At 37.4% G+C, this 10,555-nt stretch overlaps 1 pseudogene; it reads left to right on the top strand.

The window, feature by feature from the left end:
* The first annotated feature begins 2,480 nt into the window (after window positions 1–2,480).
* On the top strand, window positions 2,481–2,587 carry LOC120096824 (small nucleolar RNA SNORA17; annotated as a pseudogene).
* The last annotated feature ends 7,968 nt before the right edge of the window (window positions 2,588–10,555 follow it).

The raw sequence follows: 10,555 nt of genomic DNA, 5'->3' as shown, positions 1-10,555 counted from the left end.
TAGAAGCAGAACCTCCAATATGTTGCCATAATACAATAAATATAATTTTCCAAGCTGGAAACCATAGCAACAGTTTTTAATAATAGAATATGATTGGCTGCATATGAAAAATAAAACTGCATTCTAAATAATTAAACTGTTTCTCAGTATAAAATAATAATATCTCAAGCATTTTCATGTTTTTATGTGTACAATGTGATACACTGTTTCAGTCTGTAGGGAAACGTATAATTACTGGAGCATCTTTTCATAGCTTACATCCTTTTTGTCACTAATCCATGAATTAAAATAATAATTCAAAGAAAATAACCTGTCTAGAAAAAAATGAAATCTGAAAATTAGGTCTTTTGGAATGATTCTCTTTATGTCAGCCTATAGAATTGAATATATTTTCTTTGTTTTTGTTAATGGAGGAAGAGTTTCAAAATATTTTTAAGAGCCTTCCTTTGAGAATACTGGTTTAAATCAGATATATGTCGATTTTCCCTGTCCTTTGTGCATTCATATGAACCAGGAGAGCAAACAGATGGACAAAATCTTGCCATTGATACAATCTATGCCCATGCAAAGGAATGTGATGAGAAGAGTGCATTGTGATTCAAGCCTCCAGATGTCTACCTTCCCAGTGGGCATTTGGCACCACTCTAGTAGAACATCTGCATGGCTGAAATCTCTCTTTTTTATACTGAATTTTTGCAGGACTTTCTAAAAGCTTGGTGGAAGCAGATTACCAAATTCCAAGACAGAATTTAAACATATTCCTTAATCATGCTTTCCAAGTGCCTTGTGGAAGAAGGTTAAGAACTACATAAATAGATAAGTGACTGGGCCCCAGTAAACACTTGAATAATTCATGCACGTGAAAGGTTTGGGAAGTGGTATTCACGCATATGGTCCTCTAAGTACAAAAGGCTTTCTTATACCCAAATATAGTACCAGCACCAGAATGAGCAAATTGTCAACAGGATGTTACTTACCCTGCCAAATTTAAATAGTTTCAGTTCATTACTTGGTAGCAATGTTAGAAATGGTAGTCGTGAATTTGCCCTGGAATTCTCAAGCCTACATCAGTGAATCAGTCGGAAGCCATGCACTTCTATTCCATGCTTTGAGTATGACATATTTGAGATGCTGTTGCAATGTGTTTCCCATAGCCATGTCTTCTGTAAATAAATATTTATGTGGAGCAAAGGCATGCATTCACATGCTTCTTGGCATGTTGTGATCTGCCTTGTATTTTAGCCTGGCTTCTGTCATATTGCAGAGCACTTCACTTTCATTAGGGCACCAAACCGCCCAGTTAAACGAATCTTCCTGCTTTTACGTATAAGACAAAATTTTACTTTGTGGACAGTTCCTTTTAATACTTCTACTTATCCAGATCACTTTCCAGATTGTGTTTTTTTATATCAAATGAGCTATGTCCAAGCAATTACTGACTACTTTATGTGGCTTATTTCACATCTCTTACAAATTTGAGTTTGCTACATAGAAAAACAACGGCCTGGTTAAAAAGAAGAAGGCACTATCAAAAGTGGACCCATGCTTCCCAGCTTTCCACAAAGGCAGCAGGTGTCCCTGACCTACTCTGCTACCAGATACCTGAAACTAAGGGCTGAACCCCATCAAAAGTTGTTGTATGTGTATGTATATGAGAGGATATGATAGACAAGACAGTGATTTAGAATCTATACTACACTGTTCATTTACATTTTGATTATAAAAACCGAAGTACAACAAATCAATAATTTGTCCACTTTGAGCTTAACGAAGAAAAAAATAATCCCAAATTCATACTATGGAATTCAAAGACTCTAGTACTACATTGTGAAAGCGCTTGTTTACAATCAATTTAATGTTGGCCATTTCAAAATATACTTTTTAAAATATTAAAACTTAAATCATTCTCTTTACAGCAAATGGAGATGATCACAAAAAAAAAAAGGAGAACCAGATAAAACATAGAGAACAAGAATGGTGGGAAATCCAGTTATAATGCTTACTCCTACATCAGAGTTCCTGCATCTGTGTCTCAGGAACACCATGAGAGAGGGGCAGAAAGACTGAAGGAAGTAGAACACCAGGAAATTAAACACTAAACAGTCTCTCCTAGAAATGACCACACAAACAACAATGGAACAGTAGTGATATTGGTACACATATTAATGAGGAAGGGGAAATTTCTCACAGGGTCCTACCTCTAGACAAAACAAAACAAAAACAAGACAACAACAAAACAAAACAAAACAAACCTCAAAACTATAATCAATAATTTATAACTAATGGATTAATAACTTCTGGGTGAAGAGTGGTTCGTTCTGCATATATACACAACAAAAATGAGCTCAGTAGTTCATGTCCAGAAATTTGCACACATACACAAATAGTAGTAGTAGTAGTGAGGATACCTTGAAAGAGCTGGAGGAGGAAAGGGAGGAGGGAAGTTGATATAATTCTAGGTCAGCTGAAAACATTTAAAACCTGCCTATAGAAGCATTGAAAGTGACAGGTGGCAGAGAGGAGCAAGGCTATGTCTATGTTCAGTGTTCTAACCTGTGAACATCTGAGTGATTAGCAGCCAAACACTCCCTGAAAAAAGTGAGCCTGAGATGATCACCAATCCTGTGCCACACAGGCCCTAATGAGCTCCCAGGACAGGGGAAAAGTCACAGACTAGAAGAACCCTCTCTAGGATTAAGGGTTTTAGATAGGAGTGAGTCCAAAATAGATGACCCTTACGTGGGGACATTCAGGCCAACTAGGCAAGAAGTGAGCCAAAGATAACCACCAGACAGAGGGGCATTGGGCCTAGGAAGGGAGATATCCTGAGGTGAGCACCAGTACGGCACAATACAGGCCTGGTGGAATGGAGGGCAGACCATATCTGAAATGACCCTGCTGGGCACCATAATACACAAGTAGTCATAGCACTTCTGAGATCATTCCTCTCAAGTCACTCAGAGACCCTGAGTGACACTAAGAAACAAGTAAGCGGTAGAGAAATGGAAAAGAACAGAAGGATGTGAGCATGATGAAGAGAGGCAGAACTGGAGACTTGAGGGTAGTGAGGTAGTGACTAATGTGAATAGCAACTGATGCCATCTGGGACCATGGTGGGTTTCTGGCCTGTGCTGCCACCAGGGGCATATCTGGGTCCATGGCCCTGCAGCTGCAGGTCTTTTTCTGCGCCCACGCCAACACAGTATCGAGAGCCAGGTGTAGGCCTATGAGGTTTAAGAAAAAACATATACTCAGGCCATTTGTGTTACAAGAATGCCAAATCTTTTACTTTATTCACCGAATATATACCCCAAGTTCACTGGGTCAAGAAATCCAGGAAGCACAGTGGAAAAACCAGCTTGTGCCCTCAGGAATAAAGAAAGAGGAACAAAAGACAGGAACCGAATATCACCCAGGTGTACCACCCAGGCATGCTGTTCAGAGGCAAATGCTAGAAGCAAACCATTGAACTGAGAATGGCCCCTAGTTGGAAGAATTAGAGAAAGGATTAAAATAGCTGAAGGTGCTTGCAACCCCATAAGAACAACAATGCCAAACAACCAGAGCTCCCAGGGACTAAACCACTACCCAAAGACTATACATAAACTGACCTATGGCTCCAGCTGCATATGTAGCAGAGGATGGCCTTGTTGGGCCACTTGCATATCTTGTTAATCTAACGGCTGAAGTACCTTTGGAAAATCTGGATTAACAGTTTTGAGCATTTCTAATTATTGTTGTAAAGTCCCATTGCAAATATAAAATCTAAGTATGGTGCTTGTAGCTCCCACAGATAAACTATACATGAAGTTAAACTGGAGTTTCAGACAAGATTTATTCAGTACTTCTAGCCTTACAAAAGTCTTTTAAAACTGATACAGAAGCTGACAAATGGCAGCGTGTAGAAAAAATTAGGAATGGAATCTCTAGTCCATAAATACTTTTTTTGAAGCAAAGTCCACATAATTTCTTTTTTCTTCATTAAAATTCACAACATGACAGCCAATTTCTGTTTTCTTAGCCACAGAGGAAAATTGTTTGTTGAGGTCCTTATGTGTGAGCTCATTGCCTTTTCCTCAGTCTAAATACTAAGTGACAGCCTCATATTGAGCAATTTTAAACCAGGTCTTCAATTTGCAGCAGACATGTTGAAATTTGTGATAAATGAAATAGATATTTAATGGCACCTAATGTGCAGTGAAACAGCATAATAGAGGTGGTTTGGCTTAGAAAGGGCTTGCAAGCATTATGCCACCAGAGCTGAGCAGCTGAAGCTTAGCATAATTCCATAAGATATTCAGCAACAGGAAGATTTCATAACAGAAAGATCAAGAAAATAATACATTCACTTGAGAATGTGAAAATTACCTTGGAATTTACTTTGCTATTTGTGTTGCATTTTGAGCATGAAAATGTGTTTTTGAGCTTGATTTTGTTATTCCTTATGTTTATTGAAGAAGTTCATATTTCAAAAGAACAAACACATATGTATTTCTTAGTGAGCATAATTCTGAATTTTAAAGATCATATGCAATTACTGTAAGTAAATATCAAAATATTATTCCATTTATAATGGAACACAATATATGTATATCCTCATTGCAAAACACTCTTCATTATACACACCTTGATAGGACTTTATTCTGTTCTATTGAAACTATATGCAAAATACAAGAAATAATAAATAAAACACAAACTATTAATGACTGTATTAATCACCAGTAACCATGTTTAATATTTTGGCATGTTTCCTCACAGTCCTTTATTTATGCAGGCATAACTTGTAATTTGACAAGTAAAATTTTGAGATCTTTTGCAAACCCTAACATAGGTTTATAATAACTTCTATTATCCTTAGTCATTTGATATGGTCATCATCCTTGTAGAGAGGAAAAGACTAGTAAAATAACAGGGAGGAAACAGATACGTGCCCTACAGAAAAGAACAGCTAGGCACGTGCTTAGAGACACAATGAGGAGTCTTACAACAGACAGAAAGCATAGAGTGTTAAATACAAAGAAATGCTAGACAAGTTAAATGTTAAACACAAAGAATTATAGAATGAGTATAATAATTCAATGTAAAAGTGTTCAGATCTTAAAAATGATTAAGAATAGATATGTTTGTTGACAATATGATTCTTACTATGGTAAATTAGGATTAAAAATGCCGAGATTAAGCAAACTAATCTGTCTTGGAACTAAGGAAAGGAAAGATTTCCCTCTAATTTTTATCTTATTTTTCTTCTTTAATTGTGGGTGCCACTACTGCCTGGTTTTGAGTCTGGTCTGTGTAAGTGGAGGCAAGGGCACAAGTAGGAATGTGTGCATTATTTTCTCTGCTCCTGATTGTGGAGATGACTAGATGCTTCATATCCCTACCCTGACTTCGTAATGATATACTCTAACCTGGAATTATCAACCAAATAAACCATCCTCCTTACAGTTGTTTTAGTTAGGAAGTTTTATAATAGTAACATAAATAAAACTACAATACCTAACATTGACCTTAGCCTCTACATGCCCACAATTACACATAACCACAGATGCACATACTAAAAAGTGATATAAATTGTTACACTTAACTGAGAATATAATCAAAAATATACCTCAGAAAAGTGTTCTTCAGAAAAGCCATCCTCTCATTTTCTAAGTGAGAGATTAACTAGACAATATCACATAAACAAGGACCCTTGAAAAGCCATGCGATAACAAAAGTATAGACCAAGGATCCCCTGGACCAAGAAGTTCTCAGCACAAAAAAAATTTATTTACCTCAGAAAGACAAAGGTCTGAAAGAAAGAAACAATCAAAGGAGATAGAAGCTGAAGGAGAAAGGGAAGGGAACAGGGAGGAGGAAAAGAAGTATTTGTCTCAGGATATGGGCAAAGGACTATCTCTGGATAGAAGGGAGAAAGACACGGCACAGAAGAAAATGGAAGTTTGTAAAGGTAGGAGGGGAAGCCCTATGTTAAGATGAGGTGCTTAATTTTAAGTGGTTATATTAATTAGGTGAACAAAAGGGGCTTTTGATTTCTGAACTTCAATATTTTGATAGATGGGCCTTAGTAGTCAACCTCAGGAGAAGGACATGGCCAAATGAGAGAAGAGAGTTTTTGAAATGTAATCTAGCCTGCCGGTTTCAGCCTATGCCTGGAACTGACCCAGTCGCACACCTCTCTGTATCAAAATCCCACTGGTAGAAAACAGATCTGGAGTGCCGACACACAGGCTTAGAGGAAGGTTAAGTCACTGTCAGAGATAGCCAGACCAGCTAAAACCAGAGACAACCAGATGGTCAGAGGCAAATGGAGGAACCTAAGCAACGGAAACCAAGACTACTCATCAAAGCCCAGTTCTCCCACCAAAGCAAATACTAAATATCCAAACATACCAGAAAAGTAAGATTTGGATCATGTAGACTTCACCCTAGGGATGCAGGAATGTTTCAATATATGGAAATCCATCAACATAATACACTATATAAACAAACAAAGAAAAAAAACCCAATCATCTCATTAGATGTTGAGAAAGCATTTGACAAAATTAAATACCCCTTCATGTTTAAAGTTTCGGAAAGATCAGAAATTCAAGGCCTATACCTAAACATAGTAAAGGCAATCTATAGCAAACCAGTAGCCAACATTAAGCTAAATGGAGAGAAACTTGAAGCAATCCCACGAAAATCAGAAACTAGACAAGGCTTCCAACTCTTTCCCTACCTATTCAATATAGTCCTCAAAGTCCTAGCCAAAGCAATCAGACAACAAAAGGAGGCCAAGGGGATTCAAATTGTAAAGGAATAAGTCAAAATATCACTATTTGCAGATGATATGATAGTATATTTAAGTGACCCCAAAATTTTCACCGGAGAACCTCTACAGCTAACAAACAACTTCAGCACAGTGACTGGGTATAAAACTAACTCAAACAAATCAGTAGTCTTCCTCTACTCAAAGGATAAACAGGCTGAGAAAGAAATTAGGAAAATGACACCCTTCACAATAGTTACAAATAACATAAAATATCTCACTGTGACTAACCAAACAAGTGAAAGAGCTGTGTGACAAGAATTTCAAGTCTCTGAAGAAAGAAATTGAAGAAGGTCTCAGAAGATGGAAAGGTCTCCCATGTTCATGGATTGGCAGGATTAATATAGTTTAAAAATGGCCATTTTGCCAAAAAGCACTCTACAGATTCAATGCAGTCCCCATCAAAATTCCAACTCAATTCTTTATAGAGTTGGAACGAACAATTTGCAAATCATTTGGAATAACAAAAAAAATCCAGGATAGTGAAAACTATCTTTAACAATAAAAGAACTTCTGGAGGAAATCACCATGCCTGAACTCAGGCTGCATTACAGAGCAGTAGTGATTATATATATATATATATATATATATATATATATATATATATATATATATATATATGTATGCTGTATGGTATTGGTACAGAGACAGGCAGATAGATCAATGGAGTAGAATTGAAAACCCAGAAATGAAACCACACACCACACACCACCTATGGTCACTTGATCTTTAACAAAGGAGCTAAAATTATCCAGTGGAAAAAAGATAGAGTTTTTAACAAATGGTGCTTGTTCAACCTGAGGTCAGCATGTAGAAGAATGCAGATCGATCCATTCTTATCACCCTGTACAAAGCTTACATCCAAGTGAATCAAGGACCTCCACATCAAACCAGATACGCTCAAACTTACAGAAGAATATGTTGGGAAGAGCCTGGAACACATGGCACTGGGGAAAATTTCCTGAACAGAACACCAATGGCTTCTGCTCTAAGATCAAGAATCTGCAAATGGGACCTTTGCAGATTCATAAAATTGCATAGCTTCTGTAAGGCAAAGAACACTGTTATTAGGACAAAAGGGCAACCAACAGATTGGGAAAAGTTCTTTACCAATCTTACACCAAATAGAGGGCTAATATCCAATATATACAAAGAACTCAAGATTTTAGATTCCAGAGAATCAAATAACCATATTTTAAAAATGGGGTACAGACTTAAACAAAGAATTCTCAGCTGAGAATATCAAATGGCTAAGAAGTACCTAAAGAAATGTTCAACATCCTTAGACATGAGGAAAATGCAAATCCAAACAGCCCTGAAATTCCACCTCACACCAGTCAGAGTGGCTAAGATCAAAAACTCAGGTGACCACAGATGCCAGCGAGAATGTGGAGGAGAACACTCCTCCATATTTGGTGGGATTGCAAGCTGGTACAACCACTTTGGAAATCAGTCTGGAGGTTCCTCAGAAAATTGGACATAGTACTACCTTAGGACCCAGCTATACCACTTCCATATCTTGTTAATCTAACAGCTGAAATACCTTTGAAATACCACTCCTGGGCATATACCCAAAAGATGCTCCAACATATAACAAGGACACATGTTCCACTATGTTCATAGCAACCTTATTTATAATAGCCAGAAGCTGGAAAAAACTCACATGCCTTTCAACAGAGGAATGGATACAAAAATTGTGGTACATCCACACAATGGAGTACTATTCAACTATCAAAAACAATGACTCCATGACATTCATAGGTAAATGGGTAGAACTAGAAAATATCATACTGAGTGAGGTAACCCAATCACAAAAAAATACACACGGTATGCACTCACTGATAAGTGAATATTAGTCCAAAGCTTATATTACCCAAGATACGAACCACAGACCACATGAGGCTTTAGAAGAAGGACAACCAAACTGCAGATGTGTCAGTCCTTCTTAGAAGTGGAAACAAAAGTATTCATAGTAGGAGACATGGGGACAATGTTTGAAGCAGATCCTGAAGGACTGGACATTCATAGCCTTCCCTACCTAAGGATCCAGCCATATACATACAGCTACCAAACCCAGACAATATTGCTGATGCCAAGAAGTGCATGCTGATAGGAGCCTGATATACCTGAGAGGCTCTTCCAGAGCATGACACATACAGAGGCAAATGCTAGCAGCAAACCATTGAACTGAGAACAGGGTCCCCATTGCAGGAGTTAGAGAAAGGATTGAAGGAGCTGAAGGGGCTTGCAACCCCATAAGAATAACAATATCAACCAACCAGAGCTCCTAGGGATTAAACCTCTACCCAAAGAGTACACATGGACAGACTCATGGCTCCAGCTTCATATGTAGCAGAGGATGGCCTTGTTGGGTACTAATGGGAGAAGTTCTTGGTTCTGCCAAGGCTGGACCCCCCCATTGTAGGGGATTGTCAGGACCCAGAGGTAGTAAGGGGTAGGTGTTTAGGGAAGGGGTACACCCTCATAGAAGAAGGAGGAGGGTGGATGTGATAAGGGGTTTATGCATGGGAAACCAGGAAAATGGATAACATTTGAAATGTAAATAAAAATATCTAGTAAAAAGTGTAATCTAATAATTTTTAGCAAAGCCAAGGGAATGAAGAGAAGGGCAAGGACAGTCAGAGCCATGCACACCACACTCTAGCTGGCCAGAGTCCCTTCATGAGTAGGATTCATCATTCTGACTTGTACCTGATCATTTTTGCATTGCTAAAAAGAGGTTTCTCAATAAAGAGAGTATGAACTACTTTTGTTTTTCAGAGGCTCTTTTGGTTCATCTCAGTTTCTCCATTTTGCTTATTCACAATGATGTAGAACTGAACTAGAAGTGAGTTTCTCTACAAGGTTCGTTCAGTTTTGAAGTACTCAAATCCATATGGCAATAACCCTGATGACTGTAACAAACCATTTGTGAGATTGTGACTAAAAATATTCTAAAAGTTTCTGAGGGGTGGGGTTCAAATTTTCTAACTTTACCCCACTTAGAGGTTAGTCCCAGGTTATAATACAGGGAGCAAAGAAATATGTCTTCTCTGAGAACAGTATCACTAGATTAAGTTTCAAAAAATGTAGAATAATGGAATAGAAGGAAAGAATAGTAATTACCAGTTTTCTATAGGGTGAGGTCACAAAAAAGTCTGGCTTCTTTTTGGTAACAGCAGTTGCCTATATAGAAGAGATCCTGTCTTTCCTAAATGTCATTCCCAGTAATTTCCAGAAACTCAGAAAGTAGTGTGTTCAAGAAGCAGAGACAAATCTAAAAGAAAAGGAAGAGATAGACAGATATGCAGACAGGGAGGTAGTTGATGACTAGTAGATAAATAATAGAAGTTAGAGAAGTTATATAGATAATAGAAGACAAATAGTTGATTGATGTTAGATGGGTGGATAGATAATAATAGGAAGTTGATAGAAAATAGGTGATAGGCAATAGAAAATATATTAATTGAAGATATATAAAAAGATGGTAAATAGATGATAAATGATGACAAGATCAATCAATAGATAGATAGATAGATAGTTGATAGATAGATCGATTGATTGATTGATAGATAGATGATTGATAGATAGAAATAAATAATCTCATTTAGATCATAGTAATTTTCTCACCTTAGCTTTTGATGAATGAAATGGATGGAGTTAGAACCTTATTCTTACTTCACATTCCTTGTGAAAATGCTACACTCATTTCCAATGTTTAGTGCTGATTAATCTAGTAATTTG

The sequence above is a fragment of the Rattus norvegicus genome, chromosome 14, assembly GCF_036323735.1.
Source record: "Rattus norvegicus strain BN/NHsdMcwi chromosome 14, GRCr8, whole genome shotgun sequence".
Lineage (NCBI taxonomy): Eukaryota > Metazoa > Chordata > Mammalia > Rodentia > Muridae > Rattus > Rattus norvegicus.
This window is presented reverse-complemented; position numbering and strand designations above follow the sequence as displayed.